Source organism: Cynoglossus semilaevis, chromosome 8, assembly GCF_000523025.1.
Source record: "Cynoglossus semilaevis isolate Cse_v1.0 chromosome 8, Cse_v1.0, whole genome shotgun sequence".
Taxonomy (NCBI): domain Eukaryota; kingdom Metazoa; phylum Chordata; class Actinopteri; order Pleuronectiformes; family Cynoglossidae; genus Cynoglossus; species Cynoglossus semilaevis.
The window spans coordinates 25103290-25125981 of NC_024314.1; the positions used below are offsets into that span (position 1 = coordinate 25103290).

General features: G+C 39.9%; 1 long non-coding RNA gene across 4 annotated transcripts in view; it reads left to right on the forward strand.

Annotated features, from left to right (window-relative positions):
- The window catches only part of LOC103382874 (uncharacterized), a 64132-nt gene that overhangs the window by 5864 nt on the left and 35576 nt on the right, over positions 1 to 22692 (forward strand). Inside the window, exon 3 of one of the 4 annotated variants that reach the window (XR_001760327.2) lies at positions 10692 to 10895. The exons of 2 other annotated variants lie outside the window; for them this stretch is intronic. This is a non-coding gene — a long non-coding RNA (uncharacterized LOC103382874). Of the gene's footprint in view, positions 1 to 3425; positions 4247 to 10691; positions 10896 to 22692 lie in introns of those variants that run through there. One more of the 4 variants, XR_521959.3, reaches the window with a different exon arrangement.

Here is a 22692-nt window from a genome sequence, read left to right on the forward strand (position 1 = left end):
ACAGCAGTGAATTGTTCTTTTGTTCTGTTCGTGAAGCACGGAGGGGAGGGAGGAGGGATGGGGGAGGGCAGTCGCTGGCAATACATTTCTATCGATTTTGGAATTTGTCTGATCAAATTGTACGCGGCTCGAATCGTGCCGACTGTTTTCTCCACTGAGCTCTGAGAAACTCCTCCTCCCATTGAAATCGTATCGTTCAGAATAAACCTGAGAGGGAAAAGTTTACACAAACAAGTTTACAAGATTTCTTTTGACATGTTCAAACTTCAAATTGTACAACAAGACCATGTCGTACAATACCTAGTAAATATTTATTAAAACTTATTTAGGATTTTTGTTGATAAAAAAAATAATTATAGATATAAGACGGTAGTTTATCGTTTAAAGTAGTAAATGATCTGTATCTAAAATACGACATGAACTGAAATTATTACAGATACCAATTTTTTAGTTTCGAGGAGAGTTGATAATTGCAGGTTTAATTTATGTTAATTTATTTATTTTTCCTTCAAGGGCATTTCTTTCATCCAGTTTTAATATTGTCAGAATTATATTTGCAGATGTAATTCATACTTTACATAAGTCAATACAACCAAACCTGTTTTTTTTGTTGTTTTTTTTTTTATTAACCCAGTGAGCATTGACAGGACTATTGATCAGGAATCAAATCGATAACTGATGCAATAATGGAATCTGTAAATTTTTTTTAAAGACAGCTTCAGCAGAAATATATTCTTTAGGTCTGTGTACACTCTAACATGCACAGCAGGAACTTTGATCCCCACTCCTCCCAGTGTGAGTCTGCAGCCATCTGTTAGTGTGCTGCAGTCTTAATTATCACACTAAGTCCATCAGAGACGCACCAAAGACAACTGTAACAGGCCTTACAGGGCTTCATGATCAATGGTCCAACCCCCCGGACCACCGGTGCTCTCTAGCTTAGGCTTTCACCATCACTTTGTCTCAGCAAAAATGGTCTGGAACTCTGCCCTGTTCCTGATAAATGCGTTTTGTTCTTTGTTCAGTTTGTGCGCGCACTTTGTTTACAGTTTAAAAGCCCGAAGTCAGCTTTCCTCTATTGCATTAGTGAACACACGGCAGCTATCCATATGTCTCTGCCATAACCCTTGAGCAAACACGTGGTTCAGTATCGAAATGCACCGTGGCTATCATCATGGATTTCCTGGAGGTCACTTTGCTCTTGAGGCTACACTTGTCATTGATGGGTCATTAGGTAAAGCCTTAATGATTTCCCTGCACTTACCTTTAGCTGAACAAATGGGAACGCAGTTTACTCACCTGCGCTCAGCTCAGATGATGTACCGAAGGCGATCTGGAGACTTGAGCCACTCGCAATTCCTCAGAGCGTTGTCTCGCTCAGCCATTGACATTCAGTCGACCCTATATTCTATATCGCCTCATGTTTCAGAAGTTCATGGAAAGAGCAGCCTTTGTACCAAACATTAGCATCTCTGCTCGCTCTCCACTCCCATCCTCAGAGTGCTATCGGGGCTCCATCGGAAGCTCGACTCTAATCTACCAGCCCGGGGGTGCGTTTCCTGCACTGGGGCTGTGGCCCAACCCATCTGTCTTCATCATTGAGCCGGGACAACTGTGGGCCTGGGCCAGCAGGCTCCTGCTAAGCACCAGCTGCTTGCTGCCTTTTACACTGTCTCCCACCAAGTGGGACATATTTACAGTATAGAACGCTGCCTGACAAGATTAGAGTCCAGCTCTTAGTGCCTGGGTTTTTTTTTGTGTGGTTCTTGTGGCATCTTGTTGTTACCCTATAGATGGCCAGCGTCCACAGCATGCCTGCAGCTGGAGATTTAAAAGTTTTTGTTTTGTGACTGAAGAAGTCTACTACCTGTGCTGCATTTTACTGAAACGGTGAGGAACAAAAAACAAAAACATACTTGTACACTGCATGTACTCTGTTCAGTCACTAAATGAGGCAGGCAACCCTGTCGGGTAGGTCACAGTGACTGGATTGATTCAGACAGGCTGCTACTTAGCATGGTCCGAAACTAACCTCATTACCTTCCCTATAAACATCAGCCTGGCCTTTAGCTGCTATTGATGAAGCCATGGGATCTGGATCAGGAGACCAGGTTGAGGAGGCCCCGAGGCTGGAGATCCTTCCTATGTAAATCAATTTCATTCTAAATGGCATTTAGATCAGTATGGCACTCGATTGGATCTTTGAAAAAGCAAGAAAAAAAATCCTTCCTTTTTTTTTTTCCCCTCTTTGTTGGTTGTTGTCTTGTCTTCTGCACAGATACTGTTATTTGACCCTCACTACAGTGGTCAGGTGTTGGAGGTGAATGTGGTGGCTAATTGAGTGTTAATTAGCCACCACAGTGGATTCTAATTAATCATCTTACATGCTGACAACTAGTGGAAGAGGAATGGAAATGCCTTTTTTTTTCCTCCAAAAGAACATGCCAGAAATGTTGAGTATCCTGTAATATATGTTGAGTATTTTATATTTAAAAAAGAATTAATACATTTTGCTATATATTTTTAAATTAATGTTATGATATTAAATATTTCTGCATGATAGTTTGGTAGGTTGGGAAGCAAACCAGTATTTGTTGTAAACAGGGTTGTTTGAAGACCTGCACTATTTCAAACGAAACAACATAGTTTCACTGTATTTCTTTATAACCCTGTAGTACAACTACAGTACTTCAAGAAGTCATACATTTCATGATTGTTTTCACTGAAATGTTTGAAGTCAGTATTGGTGATTTTTATGTTGTGGTAAAAACAATAAAAATTGTTATTTTGGGGCCAGAGGTTGAGAACCCGTGTCCTATGCCAGATTATCGTGGAGGGATTACAGCACATGATGCATCTGCGGTTTTACTGCACATTGAAAACATTAGCTTCTGTAAATACATGGCCGACGGTGACGTTGACGACATCATTGGCCGATCGCCGTCTGTTTAACAACAGCGTGGACATTAATTGTCCCGTTTTATTTGCCCGTGTCAATACGGTGTTAGTGTGAATCAGAGGAGAATGCACTGAGGGAGCCATAGCTCCTGCCATCTGAGCAGGTTCCGCTTGCGATATTTACAGCAGGATATGTGGTGCCACGTGGGAATATTGGGCCTCGTGCCTGGTGGAGAACAAAAGAGAGATTCTACCTCAGGTCTTGTTTCCACACATGAGATACGAGGTGGCAAATTAGCTTTTCTCCAGCGCACCGCCGCCACTGCCGTTTCTCTGGGGTTGCCTTTTCTGCAACAGACACTAATTGCATTGGATGCAGGTGGAGTTTGCCACTGACCTTCAGTTCTGACATAAATACTTTCTCATATCTTAGTTCTTTGAGGACAAACAAAATGTAATCAGTGTTGGATCAGGAATGGTTGATTTTTTTTTTTTTTTTTTTTTTTTTTTTTCTTTCTTCACTGCAGGCCTCATTCCTCCTCTGTCTTGTTTCCTGGTGATGAGGTCTTGGCCCGTTTGCCCTTCACCATTGCACCATTTCTACAGGAGCGGTTACTCACTTTTTCATCACTTCTTTATAATCTCACCCTCACTTCTTCTTGCTCGGGGATTACTCCTCCACCTCAAGCTTGTGTTCCAGCCTAACTGTGTCAAACTCTGATATGCAGAAAACTTGCATTGCAGCAGAGTGGAAATAGCAATGGCTGCACGGTGCGTGCTGTGCTGCAGACAACACGCCCGTTTCCCTGCGGAGAGGCTAACCTTTAAAATCCTAATTGTTATGCTCGCTGTTTGATCACGGGGAATGAACCCACCTTCTAAATATAGTCGTTTCTGTCTGTGCCCAGTCAAACAGAACACAGTTGATTTATATTACAAAAGGTTGACATTAAAAGACGTCTTTTACCCGCCACGCACGTGTGTACGAGGCAATTCTGTGTACTCCGTAAACAGATATACAGGTATACAAAGACGTGGTTATTAAGGTTGAAGAGTTCTGTTGGGCAACTGGTTGTGAAATTTTCTCAAAGAAGAAATCTCTCTCAAACCATCTGTCTTCCCTGCCCAGGGAAGACAGATGGTTTGAGACAGGGGTAAAAGAAGCCATTTTTGCCAAGCTGGAAAAACCATGACTTAACAGAGGAGGTGGGTTAAGACACAACCTATCACCCACATACAGGGCTCTCTTAGGAACAATACCTAAAAGGTTCTTCTCAGTTTCACACAACAAAGTGACCGAAACCGTTCTGATGAAGATCACAACGACTCATCAGAATCCTAACGACTGTTTACACTTCCCCAGTTGACCCCAACGCCCCTCCCAACAGGGGGAGCTGAAGTAGTTTTTTTCTTTGAGTATGTATTTGCTGTACTCCCCACCACCAGTTAGAACTGAAGAAGCCTCTTGGATGAGAGGTGAAACGTCTCCTTTGAGAAAATTTCACGTCCAGTTGCCTAACAGAACTCTTCAACCTTGACCCTGACCTGGATGACTGAGAATCTTCACTGAGACGTAGTTGTTAGTTGCCTATTGTTATCACTTTTATCTCGACCATCTTCTGCCACTCACTCCCATCTGTAAACATCTCTATCATCTCTCCATGTCCTATCCAGTAGTTTTCGTAGATTCGTTTGTCGTTGCTCAAACGCTAAACAGAGCTGCAGCAATCAACGTGTATATCCAGTAGTTGATTCGTTTGTCGTCGCTCAAATGCTAAACAGAGCTGCAGCAATCAACGTGCACTTCTGCTTAGAAGACGCCACAATGGCAGGCCTTTCAGATGCCCGCCGCCATCGACTTTCTCAAATGTGATTGTTGCCGTAAAGTGGTGCTGGAGAGTGAGAGACGTATTTTGTCACACCCCATGTGGCGCCTGGAAAATGAATCAATTTGGCTCTTTTATTCACGGTCTGCCTCATCTGCCTCCTTTTAAAGACTGGTGAGCTTCAATTTAGATGTAATATCAGGCGAAATCTATCTCCACGTTCGGCTCGCGTCGCGATCAGTTATTGCCGGCGATGTAGATTTCACACTGTGTCACATTTTCAATTGGGGTCTTAATTTATTAGACGCAACTGTCATATCACACATTTGGGTGTACTATTATTATCATTCTTTTTTCGTTCTGTTTTATTTGATGTTCAGTCAATGATGAGGTGGGAAATGCACTTAATGAAATTATATTACCAGGCGAGTTTTCAAGATTGACGTTAATGGAGTCTTGCCCTCGGCCTTAGAAAGAAAAACACCACTTCTACTCATTTTGTGTTGATTGCTTCAAATGTAACGACAGTTCGACTTCACTAAAATGAAAGGGTAAAATGTTTCTATCTGCTTTGTTTCTGAATATCTTTAACGATGTGATGTCAGACAGATGTCAAAACTATAACTATAGAAAGTGGTTCTGTCTTTGAGAAGCTCAGTAAAAATGTCAAGTGTGTAGTATCTGAAATAATAAAAAATAATAAAAAAAAGTTTTATCCATCAGACTTTTGTGTTATAGCTACTACTTTAACAATGACAAGAAAAAAACTTTTGTGTTATAGTTAATTTTGCTACTACTTTAACAATGACAAGAAAAATGGGAATGCACTGAAGAGCAACTTTTAAGTTTAATGGAGTCAATATTTTAACGTTAGTACCAGGATATGTTTTACTTTAAAAAATGACATCTTCACATTGGTAACTGTTTCTACCTGGTGAATTAAAGAATAAAAAAAAAAAAAATTTACAAAAAATTACACTAAAGACTTCTAGGTCCAAATTATATTATTATTAGTCGTGGTGGTGGGAGTTTGTGAGCCCTTAGTAAATTGTTTTATTTTTTTGTCACTAGACCCTTCTTTTTTCTTCTTTTCAAGGATGAAAAAAAGTGCTTATTTGTCAGACTCAACTGTTGAACCTCCTTTTCAACAGATTTAATTATTATATAATTAACTATTTGGAATATAATTATTTATTCAACATTTCACTGAAATGAGGAAAAAAAAGCCCCAGAAAAAGAATTCTCTAATTGCAAGGTTATTTTATTAAATTTATCTGCTAAAAAATAAACAAAGTGAAAATAGATGTCTTCATAAAAGGTAAAAAAAATTGGAGTGTGAAGATTATAATTTAATATACACTTTAAACTATCACCTTAATATATACATAATACATGATTTATCTTCACATCTTACTTCAGAAAATATGCTGATTAATTCACAGGCACCATCTTTCCATCTCTCTCTCTCTCTCTCTCGTCTCCCAGGACATATTAATTCATGCCTACATAAACCACATGCAGCAGTTAATGTAATTTGTAGCTGATGCAAATGTTGTCAGACTGCTCGTTACCTTCACTCTAATGTCCTGAACGTCACTGAAAAAAAGAATAAAAAAAATTGCAGGCACAAATTTAAATCATCAAAATGCCAGGTCTTCTTCTGGAGGCAGACGTCGATGACTGCACATAAGGCAGGAAAATAGGAAAATATGTCTTATTTGATAAGGAATTCAACAGCAGTCAAGTCGACCGCAGTATTCCCAGATTTGTTATCAGTGAGGCGCGTGTTAGGTTAAAAAATGTCTCACTGCATTATTGTCAGGTACAGGTGTTGCGTTTCCTCAGCCGGCTGAAAATGAGGCAGTTAATTATCTGATGGCAGTTCCACGCTTGTAGCTATCTGTCAACACTTCCTTTACAGGAACAGTTTAAATGCTGTGGGAAGTTGCAGGTTCACACCAGCGTCAGCACGCGTGAACAGCCTCACACACTGCGTCTTTTTTTTAAAAAAAAAATGCCCCAAGACGATATGGTACGTGTCGTCTTTTCCAAATCCTTTGTCCTCCCCCGTCTTTGTTTTTTTTTTGTTTTTTTTTTTTTTTTAAATAACAACAACAAAAAAACCCCCTCCTCCATGTCCTGGTCCTAAATTTAAAACCCTCCTCCATGTCCTGGTCCTAAATTTGATTTGCTGTCATTTATGAAGCTCTGTTTTTCTCTCTCCCTTCACTCAAGGGCAGCAGCAGAAGAACGACAGGTTGACAGCTCATTATGTTTAGTGCAATAAAAGCTTATTACCAATATGTGCCATAAATCCCCATAAAACCAAAGATGGACAGATGTTGATGGCAAACATCTGAAAGTCAAACCAAACTGTTGCTTTGAAACTTGCTCAGTGTGACGGCAGTGGCAGAAATCCCCAGTCTCTAGGAATCTCTTGTCTACTGAAAGTGACTTTCCAACATCTGCACGATGAATGAAATATCTCCAGAATCTACAGCGAACATGTGAGAATGTCACGTTTAGATGAGAGAGAAAGACCTTTAGGAAGAGGAGGGAGACGGACATATTTAGACAAGACAAAGGCCGTCCTGAATGGACAGTTTTTATTGAAGTGAGAAAAAAGGAAGCGAAAAAGATGGCCTTCAGAAATACTGAATCATTATTTTCCCCCAAAATTGCCCATTTTTATTCACTCCCTAGATTGTTGGCATTGCGTATCTCACATTTGGTGAGTAAATTTCCGGCTCATCGAACTTCTGGTTACATCAGACAAACTAACCCTGCCCAAGGCCGACTGTAGGAACACTCCCGTGATACCTTTACTGACCTAGAAAAATATGGTAGTTTGTAGCAGCATTATTTATTGTTTATTGTTATTTATTCCTGGTTAATGAAAAATAACCCTTGTATTTATAGTTATTCAGCCGAGTCAAAAAAGTAAAAAAAAAAAAAAAATCAAATAAAGTGACTGTAAGGTTAATGTGAGAACATTAGATTAATTGGTGGAATTTTCTTTTTGTTTATTTATGTTCAGTGCACTCCAATGATTAGTGAGATTTACTTACAGACGAACATAAACTGTAGCACAAACAGCCGCTGCCCTTTGACCTCGTGACATTTCATTAGAACAATATATATAAAGGTAATGTTAATTAGCCTATTTGCTTGGCTTCTCGGTACTTGAGGATACAGAACATCGAGGGCATCGGATAATGTTGGAACTGATCATTTTAATGAGGCCACAGACCTTTAACGAACCAGAAGGCCGTGCGGGGGCTGCACTGACCTGTAGAGTAGCAGAGTAGTGGAACGACGGAAGGAAATCTGATTGTTGACCATTAACATCAGCTGCGGGCTTCGGCCTGTCAAGCCCAGAATAGTACCACTCAGAGTAGCACTGTACCGTACCCCCACAGCCTCTCGGATAAGATGGCTGCCTTTGCTGGTTCAGGTTCCACTTTCAACTGTTTGATTTGGCCCGGGTCCCGAGGATTGTTTGAGAAGCCTCTGTCTGGGCGGAGTGTTTCCTGACTGTGAAGTTCACTTAGCACAGAATGGATGTGAGCAGAGGGGCTGGAGTGAAACCAGCACACGCGTACTGACACACATCCTCGGGGATTTCGTGCACTGTGCCAGGTAGGGCAAACACACACACATTTCAAGCATGCGCAATGACACACACGTATGCACAAACAGGCGCCTCGGGCTGACATACATAGAGCTGGTTGAGATGAGAACGAGCACAGAGAGAAAGAGAAGGAAGCCAAAAAATACTAGAGCAGACAGACGGTGTACGGCGGGGGGGTCGGGTTGGGCATCGCTGTCGTCCAATCAAATGTTAGAAGGAATATTATAATAATCTGAAACACAGATTAGAGGGTGGAAGGAAATCCACTGTTACAATTTTTGCGATAACGTAGCTTTTTGTTCTGTTTCATAGGTTCTGTGATGTCAGTACTTAGCCAAATATAGCTCGAAGAAACGTTTAATTATATACTTGGCATTTAGACACATTACGGGTAAAGTTTTGCTTTGCACCTCAAGCTCTACTCCAACCCACGACCAGATTCCAAAATAAAAAAATCAAATAATGATGTTAGACAAACAATTGATTTTTTAAATTTCATTTTACTTGACTGTCGAGGCCCAGAGGTGTCTGACAGGTGTATTTGGTGACCCCTGCTGTAGACTGATTACTATTGTTGAGGTTTTCTTAAAACATATGTGTTTGATCTAGAAGTCAGCATCAAAATGCACAACTCTATGAAGCTACATTTTGAGTGAAACTTAAATATATTTTATACATACTTTTTTTTTTACATAATAATTTGGATTAATTGGCAGTGTCCTGTGATTAATTATTTTAAGAAAAGTGTTATTTGGCAGCCCAAATAATGATACACTTAACTTCTCATCCTAAAGTTTGAACATTTTATACAAACTATATTTGTAATTCATATCAAATGTTATCTTGTCAAGTTCACTTTTGTCACGTTTTATCATTGGCTTCTGACGGGTTCATGTTGAGAACACTTGAATCATCCAGTGTCTGACAAACACACACACACACACACACACACACACACACACACTAGTATTGAATTACCTTCTCTGTTTTGAATCCCGAACCATTTCACGCACGAGTGAACATGTCGTGTTTCTCACGTGAGGAAAATTGACCTTTAAACATTTCTACCTCATCACTCAGACACAGTTTAGCCTTTCCCACCCCGTCCACACACTCATCTGTTTTCCACCGGCTCTTTCTCACCTCCTCTTACCTGTGTGAACTGCTAGACGTCGTATAAAAATAGAAACTGTAAAGTTTTGGGGTTTTTTTGGACTGTAGAAAACACAACGGCAGGTTGTCATAAATGTCACCGGAGTCTAGTCATTTTCACTGGAACCAAAAGACAAACACTGGTATAGTAGGTGTTCACTAACAGAATCACCTTCAGCCATAGAGGACTGAATAAATATGCCATTGACAAACAGGCTTCATAGATGGAAAAAAGTAACATTTATATATATATTTATGTATATATGTATATATATACATGTATGTATGTATGTATATATGTATGTATATATTTATATATGTATAAATATATATGTATGTATATATGTGTATATATGTATGTATATATATATATACATATAAACTATATATATATATATTTTTTTTATCTGAATGATTTTAAAAGAATGTCACAAAACCTCTTCTAACTGTGTCACCAAGCCGTAGAACCAGGACGTTTTATATATTGGTCCGTTTTGGTAACAGCAGTTGTATTATTTTCTTTAGTAGTATTTTTTTTTTCCCAATTTCTTTTTTTTGTTAAAGTTCAATCATGGTGAAGTCAAGAAGAAAAGCCTATATATTGTTTTCATCTAAGGCTGGAGACTATGTACACCATTTTATTCCATAGACAATATAAAATATAACTTTATATAAGTTTTCAGAGTTTATTCTTACTATTTGCTTCAAGATTAAATCTTCTGGAAATACAATTTTAGACTTAATGAAAGTATGCAATTAATGAATTAATATATATTGGTCATTTTGTGTCTAATTTATATTATTGTTGTAATGTTATTTAATTTTTATTTAATCATCTCATTATTAATAGAATGAAAAATTTAATATATTTTGTGAAATTGTGAAAAACAAACTCTGCTGTTACAGAATGTGAGTAATTAGTTTCACTCAGACCTAAACGCTGTAATTAAGTAATTATCTGGTAATGCTTTAAAGATCTGTCGGTGTAAAAAAAAAAATATATTTTTTTTAAATTTTTCATTAACCTAATCAACGAATCAACAGCCATGACATAATTTATTTACTTACTGTAGTTTTAAAAAGCAAATTAACACTAAGAGAATATTTAAAACACCAGGTTCCTAACAAGGATCTTTGTTCTTTATAACTTTTTCCTCATTCTTTTTTTTTTTTTTGCTATTCAGACTTGTCAGAAGTGTCTGGAAGCAGAAGTTGGAGGCAGACAGTGTCCCAGTGACCCCCCCGTCCCCCATCCTCCCTAATGCACCTGCTCTGTTTCTTTGTTACCCAGAGTGAACCTCAAGTGGATGAACTGTGCCAGAGAGAGTCAAAAAGTTATAATATAATAATTAAAAATTGATTATTTTTTATTTATAAGTAAAGCTGAAGCTTCATTTTTTTAAAGCTTTCTATTAAAGTTTGGGCAAAAATGCATTTTTTTTTTTAGGTTTGGGTAAAAATGCTTTTTTTTTAGCATTCTAAGATTAATTAAATTAAATGTAGTACAGGTCCTGGGATGACAAAAACATGATGAGCTGTTGACATGTCAGCCACAGAGACATGTCTTCGATCATTGTTTTATCAGTATTGTCTAAAATAGTTAAGCAACGATAAAGATTTTTACAGCTTAAAATATTATTCTGTAGGAAAAACTATTTTGTTTTTTAGTGCTTTGTCGTATCAAAAGCATAAGCGTTTATAATAGGGCTGACAACGTAGACGTAGAATATTGATGCCAATTTCTCGGTGAGTGACTAGATAACATCAGTGAGATGGGGGGAAATTTCTAATTTGAAGTTGTTGGTGCTTGAACTACATAGTTTTACCTGAAGTCAAAAAGGGAAAAAAGAGAGTTGTATATAATATTTCTCAGTTCAATGTTGAATGTGTTCTGTCACAGTTCAAGAGCCGTCTTTTTGTTCTGGTAGCATCGTGTTGTACTGATGAAATGGAATGTAGAAATATTTTGTCATACATCAACTCTCACTTGAACTCACAGAACAGAGGATTTTTGTCTAACGTTAACATCTGTTTATTAATAATCAGTGCTGCAGAGTTAGATAACAGCAGGTCAGAAATGTGGATGGTTTATTAAATATATAACCACCATTACCAGTACACTGCCCAGAGGGGGCAGTGTGCCACTGTGTGGGGGATGCTGAGAGGGAGGGCGTCGCTGCTGTGAGGTACTGCAACATTTATCCCCTCTTACATCACCTCTCCTCCTGACAAAGTGCACTGAGCCCTTCTGGGGCATACTAATTTGCCTGATGTGTATTAGCTCCCCATATCTGCCATTCAACAAGATGACAGTAATTTGGCAGAAAGGTGGAAACAAGGCTAGAATGAAGCCACATATCCAGTCAGCACCGGTGCTGGCAGAGCCGCAGCTCTGTTTCTGGAGAAGACGTGCCGTAAGAGCGGACCGCCGGGGACGCCGAGTGCTAACGTGTCTGTGAATACACTGAAAGCCATTCATTAAAAGTATAATTGTTACAAAGTGTGAAAATACCCGCACTTTAAGACCATTCTAAGTCCTAAAGTTTTCCCCTGGTGGACATAAACAGAATCTACATTATTATACTGGGTTAGATCCTGAGATGTCTTTAATTCATCAGCCCGATCGTTAAGCCTTTTGGAGCTAGAGTGCCAGAGACCATGTGATGTGGTATTTTGGAATTGTTTGGAAAGTATTTCTTATAATCAATTTGAGTTTGTTTTTGTTTTTTTACTTTTCACATTTTATGGTCTTTAAAATGATTTCTCAACAACAACAATCCTATATATTCTAGAAAATAGTTTTTAGGTAAATGTACATATATAGTACTGACCCATTAGAAGATATTATTATGATTGAAATATAAAAACAAAAACGTAAATGTATGCCTCAAAATTCAGGGCGTGGAATAGCAATAACTTTTTTTTCCTAGCAGTGTGTGTAAATAACAGGTGTTAAGACAACATCGATAAGCGGATGTACATGAGTGATCAGCGTGAGTTATTCTGCGATTTTAATCCAAATAATCTGACTAATTAACTAAAGCCAGTGATATGTTAATTTAAATATTTGAACCATTTTTTTTAAATTCATTGTGATGCGGTTTTGTAAATTAAGGTAACACAAAACTCTAACAGTTACCAGTTACAGCCCACAGGCTTAAATGTTCGCTCCCACAATGGCAGACACTTAACACCGGCAAACACATTGACCCAAATCTGTTACTGTCAGTGTGAGTAAATGTCAAATTCAGCCTCTGTTTAAACGCGCCTTTGTCGCTCCAGTACTTTGATCCCCGTTCATCCGTGGTATCCTCTCTTCAGTTTGAACGCTTCCTGAAAGGATCCTGAAAACACGTTTAACTCAAGGAGGCGTCCTCGAGTCAGAACACACCCTGTGGTCCTCTCCATGGGCTAACCGTTAGCCGCGGCGCCTCCCTGAGTCTTTCCGTCATGCCTGCAGTCGGGGCCATTACCGACGTGATTTATTCTGCACGCCGCTGTGAACACATCCATATGCGAGCTACCTGGAAAAACTGATTTGAGCAAAGGATCAATTTCCATCTGATGGTTCCATTCGTCTGTATTCCTGCCCGCTTGGAACAAGTGTTGCAGGAAATGTGGGATGAGATCTCATTTTCCGCATGAATCCATCACATGCAGAACAGGTCGGCATGATATAGTATCATTATCCTACATCAGCCGTCTAATTTTAGTCACGCTTCTCTTCCGGAAATACGGATCCTGTCTTCTGCTCGGCTGCTCCTTGTTCCGCTCTTAACCACAAACACAACACAATTCAAGTCTTTATTTGTTCAATGTCATCTGCGTATACAATATTTATTGTATTTGGTTTACAGAGCAGCAAAATGACATGGCCACTTTGGGAGACGAGACGAGTGAGTTGAGTAGTTCATAGAGTATCTTTTTGACTTCTTTATGCCTCTTTAAACCCACACTATATCTGTGATGTTGTCTTCCATCACGGCCCCTCCCCTCTCTACTGCCAACTTTAAATTCTAGCTGTACACAGGGGGAAAAAAACACCTGAGCCAAAATGTCGGGGTTTATTTTCACTCCCAGGAACATGACAAATGAAAAATAGGAAAAGAGAAAACCTTCCAGGCAGCAGCAACAGCTCTGAAACCTCCGAGAGCCCGCTGCAACCAATCTGCGCTTCGCAGGCTTGCAGTGGTGCACCGTGGGAAGCCGAGGTGGCGCTCTGTTGTGTTTCTGGAGGACAGGGAGAGAATGAGAGAAAATGGTAGAAAATGAAGTTGGCGGGCTGCGGAGTATTGTTCCCTCCTGCTCGCGGTAATGAACAGGCTCTCGGAACAGACCGGGGAAATTGGTCCCCGGTGGAGCCCCCGAGCCTTCTCCTCCTCATCTGTCAGGTGTGTTCACACATGGAAACACACATAATCACGGACATGTGCACAAAGGTGTCAGGGTTGTGCCCAGCTTGCGTCTACTGTGTTGTGGGTAGCAGAGTGGTGGTCTCTCCTCTCTCCCCCTTCTGTATCTGTGGTTTAGGAGATGCCCGAGGCGTCTTCACATTCAATTACACTGCCCTCACAGTAGCTTTGTCCTACCAACAAATGGAGACGGATGATACACAGTTCTACTTATTAGGGACTCCAGTCAAACCTCGCCCTCCCAGTGCAGTGTTCCACTTAAAGACAAATACCTTAGTCATTTTTGTTTGATTTTGTATCACAACGTGATTCTTGAATTTGCACACAATCGGTACAATAACATGCTGGACCTCGATGAAATCATTTAAAAGATAAAATTTCTTCTTATTTTTTTAATGAAACTCACAATGTATTCAAAAGTTTTTTTTAAAAAAAGGTGAGAATAAATTAAAATTCTGTCATCATGCACATTCAGCAGCAGCTTCTACCCGACTTGATGCACAGAAAATTACCCATGATCCTTTAACAGTTTCATGATATATGTATATAAAAAAATTAGATTAAAAGCGCCCCCTGGTGGCCTTCAGATTCAACCCAATCACATCTCCAATTCTCCCAATTCAACATGACAAACATTAGGAGTTGTAGGTCATCGTTTCCAGTAATACTGGACCCTCAATGTGTAGCGGTGAAGAGACGTCCTCACTATACCCGTGCGCCGACCTCCAAACCTCTGTTATTGTAGCAACATAATGAGCAGAACCCAGGTCTGTTCCATTGTGTGCTTGTAGAACCTGCCTTTATTTTTTGTCTTCCTTCTATTTTCCTCCAGTCTTTGTATTTCTTTGTTTTCCCTCTTTCACCTTCTTCCCTGGCCCTGCCTCGCGTCAATAACACAAATGTTTATTGTCAATGAAATATTTACCCAGAGTGCCAGTGTGCACGGTGTGCAGATTTCATTTCTTCCTAAAAACAATACATGCTGTGTTTCTTGGTGTGTGTGTGTGTGAAGTTGTGTCCTTGTGAGGACCCTTGGTGTTGAATGGTGAAGAGAAATGATGAGTAGAGATGTCCAGTCTGGTTTTTATTGTTAAGGTTTCTGTAAAAAAAAAAACCTGTGAAAAGTTTGTGTTTAGATGTTTGTACAGTCAGATGGATGGAATCAGAATCAGAGTCGGAACAACTTTATTGATCAACGGGGGGAAGGGGGTGGGTTCTGTAGCATCACGAACAAGTTCAAGCTGGGAACAGGAAGTGTTTCCACAAATTTAAACTAAGATACAAATACAATTAGAGTATAACCAAACAATACAACTGTAGAAGCAAGAATTAAAAAATATATATATATAATCACATTTGTAGCTAAACAGTTTTTTCAACATGATCTAAGATGTGGACCACATGTGGGAGGTTCATGGACCAAAATTGGCCCGTGCACCAGCTGTTTGAAACCCCTGATTGAGCTGTTTATTACTAACATAATGTTATTTATAACACAGAGGCAAAAATTAAATAAAAAAAAAATACAGATTTTGAGTAAAAAATGCAACATCAGAACAACGGCAGGGCTTAAAAAAAAACAGTTTGTGTGCAGTACCTCTACTTCAAAGTATACATGGTAGACACAGTACTCAGAGTAGGAATGATTTTTCTGATTCACTCTGTTGCGCAGCGTCTTTGTGGCTGTAGCTGAGGAGCAGGTAGTGGAGAACATGGTTTGGGATTGAGAGACTTTCACACACATTTGTTTCAGGTTGACATGTTCACCTGTAGGGAGCAGTGTGGTATTTTAACGTTGACAGTCACTTGTCTATAAACAGCCAGACCAAATGGTAGAAGTGAACGAGGAGAGGAAGCCAGGCCGTTTTTTTTTTGTTTTTTTTAAATAAGTCTAGCACAAAGGCCCCTGGCGCTGGACTCACTCCACAGCTCAGTATGCTGCTTTTACTGCACCTACCCACCTACACATCTCCTGATGGCACTAGAACTGCCCACATGTTTGACTCCCTCAAGGCTGCTGTGTACTTGCAGTGAAAAACACAGCTCTGGCCAACAAGACATGCAACACAGCAGAAGGAGAACTGGAGGTTTCTGTGGATAAAAAATCTCATCTTTTTTAATCCTGTGACTTGTTAATAATATTAAGAATAACAACAATTGCAACTGTATTGCTATATTAGCACAAACTGTCAGCGGCCTCCGCTCCAATCACAGTAGTGAGGTAAAAAAAAAACAGAAGTGTAAATCATTCTTATCATTTTTTCTTCTGTTTGTCTGGAGATGTCAGTCTGGTATCAACACGCTCTGCTCCGATCACAGTATTGAGGTAAAAAAAAAAAAACAGAAGTGTTTTCCTCTGTTTTTCTGGAGATGTCAGTCTGGTATCAACACTTGCATTAACTTCCATTAGCAGAGTGGGAGTGGATTGACGTCATCGAATTTCATTATCACGCTTTAACTTCTGCTATCTTTGGTACTGTCCCTTTTTTATTTATTTTTTTTCAAAAGATGACACGTTTTTGCCTGAGCATCTTGATAGTAGACATTTTTACACGATAATTGTGGGGCCGCACGGTGTTGAATGTTGTTAGAATTCTTGCCGTTTACAACAGAAAGGTTGCTGGTTCAATTCCCAGGTTGATCTTTCTGTATGGAGTTTGCGTGTGTTTCCTTCGACCGCCTGAATACAACCACAGTAGTTGATGAAGTTGATCAAACTCTCAGTTGACTGTAGGTGTGAATATGAGCGTGAATGGTTTGGTGTAGGTGTGAATGTGAGCGTGAATGGTTTGTTCTAAATGCGTTGCCTTGCCATTGACTTGTGAACTGGTCCGGGTGTCACTGCACTCCCTCCCAACCCGTCTGTAAACAGTGTTTCCATTAGTGAATTCTACTTCTGTATCTTCTAGTTCTACTTTCAAATGTTTCGAGTTTTGGGAAAAGAGAAAATAAAAGATGCTGGTTTAGAACCTTTAGCAAAGCTGGAATAATTTGACCAGTTTTTCATTCCAGTTTGATTAAAAATGTGATGTTTACAATTTTTCAAAATTATTTGTCCTGAGGGCTGAGAAGTTTGATAAAAAAAAAATCATAACTTAGTTGAGAACTTGAGAAAGACGACACCAGAAAACGCCTGAGTCTTAACACGTTTCAGTGATTAAAAATCAGACGACTTTTGATTTGAAAACTTGTCAGAGAATCTCTGTATATGACTCACATGAGGTCATTAACAAATTGAACATAACATTTAGTGCTCTGTGATGGATAAATGTTGGGGGCCGTTCCGTCAATTTCATTCTTTCCTTCTCGTCTTCCCGTCTGTTCGCCCGATATAATGAGCATCTAATTGAGAAATTGAACAAAATAATTGCTTTCATTTCAGCACTATCAAAAATGGAGACGTCAAAATGATTTCTTTTTCCCCCTTTTTCTTCTCTTCTACTCCCTGCTCCGACAAAGACACGACTGATACCAGAATGAATCTGTCACCGTGTGGTGAAAAACCAGGTCCAGAATTCCCACCGTCGTTTATTCACAGAGAGGCTCCTCAGAATCCTCCCGTTTATTTTACTGCACTGTTTCAGTGGCCAAACCCGCTGCTGAGAATAATTGATTTACATCCGAAAAGTCCCAATCTTCGCCTCCTTCTGAAAGTATTAATCAAACCACTTGGCCTGTCACCCCCTAACGCCGCCGCTGCCAATTATGTGGGTAAGAGTTCCCGCATGGACGCAGCCTGAGAGCATTTTCTGAATGTTTGGGCAGCTCAGTTGGGTCAGTGAGTGATCTGTAAAATGTTTAAAAGCCTATTTTAGCGCTCCTTCTCCCCCGCCGCCGGCCCCGCGCTCACACACCCGAGGACGGCCTCCATCACGTACTGACATTGCCAATTACAGTGATGAGACAACTAGGCCAGCGCTCTGACACATTGAGAGCACACCGAGTTTTGATAATTATTCTTAATTTGTGCCACATCATTAGTTTGCGTCAACCGATAATTTCACATTAGCGCGATAAGAGGAGACGAAAAAAAAGAGGGAGAAAGTGGACAAACGAGCGTTCTTCTTCTAGGTCCGGGGTGCAGTTGGCGGGGAATGGGGATGGGATCATTTTACACGGGCCCTTCAGAGGGGAGAGAAAAACATCTGTTTTCGTATCAAGGGCAGTTATGAAGATTGATCGGTCAATTTGCGATGACTGAGCGCTATCTCCTGATGAAAATCGCCTCCGAGCATGTGGTCCTGGAACAAACGCTCCCTCTGAGCCCAGCCTTTGTGTGCAGGTGTTTTTCTTTTTCTGCAAAACAAATCTTTCTTTTTTTTTTCTTGTTTTTGCCTCAGTGTGACTCGTGCATTTAAGCTCAGGTGGCTTCTCTTTGTGTTACACGCAGTCATATCTTCTTCTGTCCACTGGTGTTTCCTGCTTTCAGTAGCGTTCCTCTGTGTCGGATCTCAGGTGTTGTCGAGTCCGAACAATGGAAGACAGATCTGCAGGCTTCAAGCTGCCACTCATCTGTCCTTCCCACAGCTTTTTTGAGAAAAAAACAAAAACAAAACTTTTCTCCCCTTTTCCCCAGTGCAGCTGAAACCATATTTCTGCTGCGTTCCCTTGGTTTTCAGCTCACATGCTGCGGGCGTGTATCAGTGGGAAACAGACTGCAGGTTTGGTGGTTTCTGCAGAGTTTCAAGTTCCTGCAGGGGAACGACTCTCTTTTGTATTTGCGCTTTGCCTTACACCAATTTGACTGACAAAGTCCCCTGTGTGCAGCTCCTGTAGCTGTGGCGACGCACCGTCCGCCAGGCTAGGACGTGTCGCTGTGTTTTTGTTTGCGTTCTGTTTTTTCTCTGTGTGTCATTTTTCAGGCTTTGTCTGCTACGATTTGAGGGAAATTGAAGCAGTTAAAATATTGTTTTGATGCAAAATTTAGATATTTTGGCTGTGTGGGTTATTGTGGCATTTACACAATAATAAACAGTTCGTTTGTTGGTTGTTTGTTACATGTACAGTAGAAATGCATTCATTAGCAAACACCAAAACCAGGAGCATGGAAAGTGATTAGGTGATTAAGTTGTAGGCACCAAAAAAGACAATTTAATTCACAGTACAGCAAAACTGAATAAACACAACATCATGTGTAAATCTGTTGTTAAATGAAAGTGAAATAAAAAAAAGAAAAAGAAATTAATCTTTTAAGTAAATAGAGCAAATCCAAGTAAAAAAAAAAAAGAAAAAAATTATTGGTTCCCTTTTCAAATAAAACACACAAGAACAGTGATATGTTGCTATCAACGTCAATATTGATCGATAATTTAAATGACAGCCAACCACACCTGTTAATACACATTCATTTATTAGGACATTAGAATGACAGTAAGGAGTGTGTATTTTCAATGACTCCAAATATGGATGAATTGAAGAACTCTAATGGAAATATTTTAAAGAAAGTTAACTTATTTTTGGTGATTTGAGAGTTATATCCCCCCCTACAGGTCAGCACTGGCACTGGACTCACACACACACTTACTGACACACACTTCCAAGCCGCGTCCCACTGAAAATAGCAGGAGGTGTTAACGACCCAGTGATGTTGGCAGCACGCTGGAAAGTTGCCCACATCGAATCTGAGGCCAGTCAGAAAAGTTTAATGAGTCACCGTAGAAATTACATGTTCAAATGGCCTTAAGCAAGGTGCTTAATCCTTGACTGCCACAGAAAAGCAGCTTAGTTGCAGGAGACGGGAGACGAATATGGTTAATCTTAGCAGCATTTGGCTATAATGTGTGCAACTGTTTAATTCTCATGGTGGAGCGGAGATAAAAAAAAAAAAAAGGCTCCGGCTCTTTAGCAGGAAAGAAGTTCCTGTGAAATAATTACAAAGTTGTTTCACATACTCTACGGCTCGGCTCTGCACAGTTTAAAATGTCACAATTTATACAAAAATCTTCGACTCGTATGTTTTCAAAGGACTCGGCAGTCGGCCGAGTCGTTGCATTAAATGGTAATAAGCCTATTATAGACATTTCCATTCGGCGCTCTGCATGTTTTTCTAAACGGTAATGGGTTCCTGCTCCACTACTGCACACAATAATACTATACTATACTGTGCTGTAATGTACAGGCAGAGAGCCGCTCAAGGTCAGTCCACGACCTTGGCATTTTATGACTGGAAAGGCATCAAATCGCTGCTTCAGTCAACATTTAAGGTGCCTGTTATGATTAGTGCTGTAAATCAGAAAAAAAAACATAAAGAAATGTCCTCGGAAAACAATATACATTCATTGTGAGATATATATATTTAATTTAATTTAACCATTTCCATCTTCAAGTGCATTTTTTACTCAATATTTACTAAACGTTTGACATGAAAATAGCTTTGTAAGTATTTCATTATATTTTACATGAATCAAAGAGGGCTGTCAAAAATTAATTTATAATTAAATTAATGATTGTTACTAGAAATGCTTTATATTGGTTTTATGGTGGTTGTGGATTAATCACCATTAATAAATGTTTCACGTTCCTAGTCCTGGCGACCGCTCAAAGCAAACAGGTTTTACAATTTACATTGGCGTGGTACATAAGCTTGTAGTCCGGAATCAAACCCGCAACCCTGTGAGCATGAGACATCTGCACTACCTGTAGGATTTTTTTTTTGTTTTTTTGTTTTTTAAATGCAGAAAATTTTCAAATTCGACTGTCGACCCACGGTAAACAGATAGAACGCTATCATTTGAACTGACCCAAAGTGGGGGGGTGTTCAACCCGCGTGATGGATCGTTTCCTTTATTCTCAAGCGGTTTTGGACCTTTATTTTTGGTTCTGCTCCACAAAAGGAAATAGCCACCAGGGACAACACTGCCTCCTCTAATCCAGCAAGTTCTAAATCTCCAGTATGATTCCAGTCTCAAGAACAATGCAACCTGGAGCTTAGGGAGGGGAGGAGGGGAGAGCGAGGGTGACGTGGGGATAGAAGGCGACCGAAGGAAGTGGAGGAAGTGAACAGAATCCTTTGTGGAAATATAGAGTGTTGGAAGGTGAAATATTAAGGTTTAGTGGCTGGCCTTCTGGGCCTGGAAGGAGTATTTTGTATTATACCGTAGTATACCAACTGTGTACAAAAATACGCTTTAAATCGCCTGGTGCTCATTTGCATCTGACCCCTTTCTGACTGCGCTTCTTATCCTGAGGAACTTCGGCACCTAACAGAGCTGGGAATAAATGGGAGGAAGTAGGAGAGTAAACTAGAGTGTGAAAGAAAAAGAACGGTGCCTTTGAGTGAGTGTCGTACAAACAAAAGCATTTACAGGATTCATGGAGTTCCGCGGTAACAGGAAGTTGGCTTCAAAGTCCCAGCAGGCAACGTGAAACGAGGATATGATTCAAATTTGACTTTTTTTTTTCTCTAACTGGGAAAATAGACAGAAAACCATCCATTTATATATATTCTGCACGTTATCCTTTTTATGGCCACAGGGGGAGCTGGAGTCAATCCTAGTAGACCTTGGAGCTAACCATTTACACTCAGACCTATGGTTGCTATACAGTTTTGTCATTTCTTTGACGATTCCTTTTATTTTTTTGTACGACACGCCGATGTCAGATCCTCTGAAACGTTTCTCCATTTTAACATTTTAATAATTAAGAGTTAAGAGCAGTGAAATATTTATTTTTCTGGTTCTCTTCATACCCCTCGGGACACTCGGGCTGCAAATCCAGTCTACAGTCCAGCCAGTCTGGCTCGTGCACTCAGTCTACAGATCCATGTTGTGCAAAACAACCTGACAGTCTGGATGAAAACCCCTTAGAGATTTGTGGTTCATTAACGGTAGATCCTCGTCTCTGTTCCTCCTTCATATAAAATTCTGATTAAATCAAAGTGGTTTTTGATCCTTTAACCAAAACATTCAAAAAACGTACTTTTCCTCCATTTCAAATTACACGTTTTGCCGAGAACTTGGTTCTACAGGAATATTAATGCATCTGCTTGAAGTTTCTTCGTGTTTGGTTTGGTTTCCTCGAGCAAAACCCGTGTTTACCAACGAAATTAGTGTTTTTTTCCAACCTGGATCAATTACTACATAATTGGAGGGTACTTTTCTGCTGTACTTTATTAAAAAAAAAAAACACAATCCTTTTGCAGGAACTTGACAGTTTGCCGTGGAGAACCGGGCTCCTTGCTGATATTGCAACAACTGTTTACTAGTGTTTACAAGAAATTCTGCCTGGGTGCAAATTTAACTGTGGGGAGGAAAAAAAAGACTTGGGGGGGGGAACAGAAATTGATGCATCAACATTTGAGGTAATCAGTAAATGTTCAGGTATTAAATCAAACTTCATAAATACCTAAACACATAATCCTTTTTATACAGTAGGCCATAGTTTTCTTATTGTCGTCACATTACAGTCAACGCGTGGTTACATGTGGCTCCATATTCACATAATGAGCTGAAAAATAGCATTAATTTGGGATGGAGATTTCAGCCGGCGAGTGCAGCGTCAAAGGGGCCGTACATGTTTCGACCGTGGTAACAAGCTGTGGAGGCATTTGTGTAAATAATTCAGCCTAATCCTCATCTGCAAATACAGCAGAAGTCGCGTGGCTGCCGTACGTCTTCAGAGCGACGCGGTTTTGACATTCAGAGCAGGGCAGAGGCGCCATTATAATACTCCCCCAGGAGCGTTTTCTGATTCTGCGGTGGCATTGAAAAATGAAAACGTCTTTACTCAACAGATCCATTCACGCCCTGAGCAGCAGGGTGATGTGTGGCAGCAG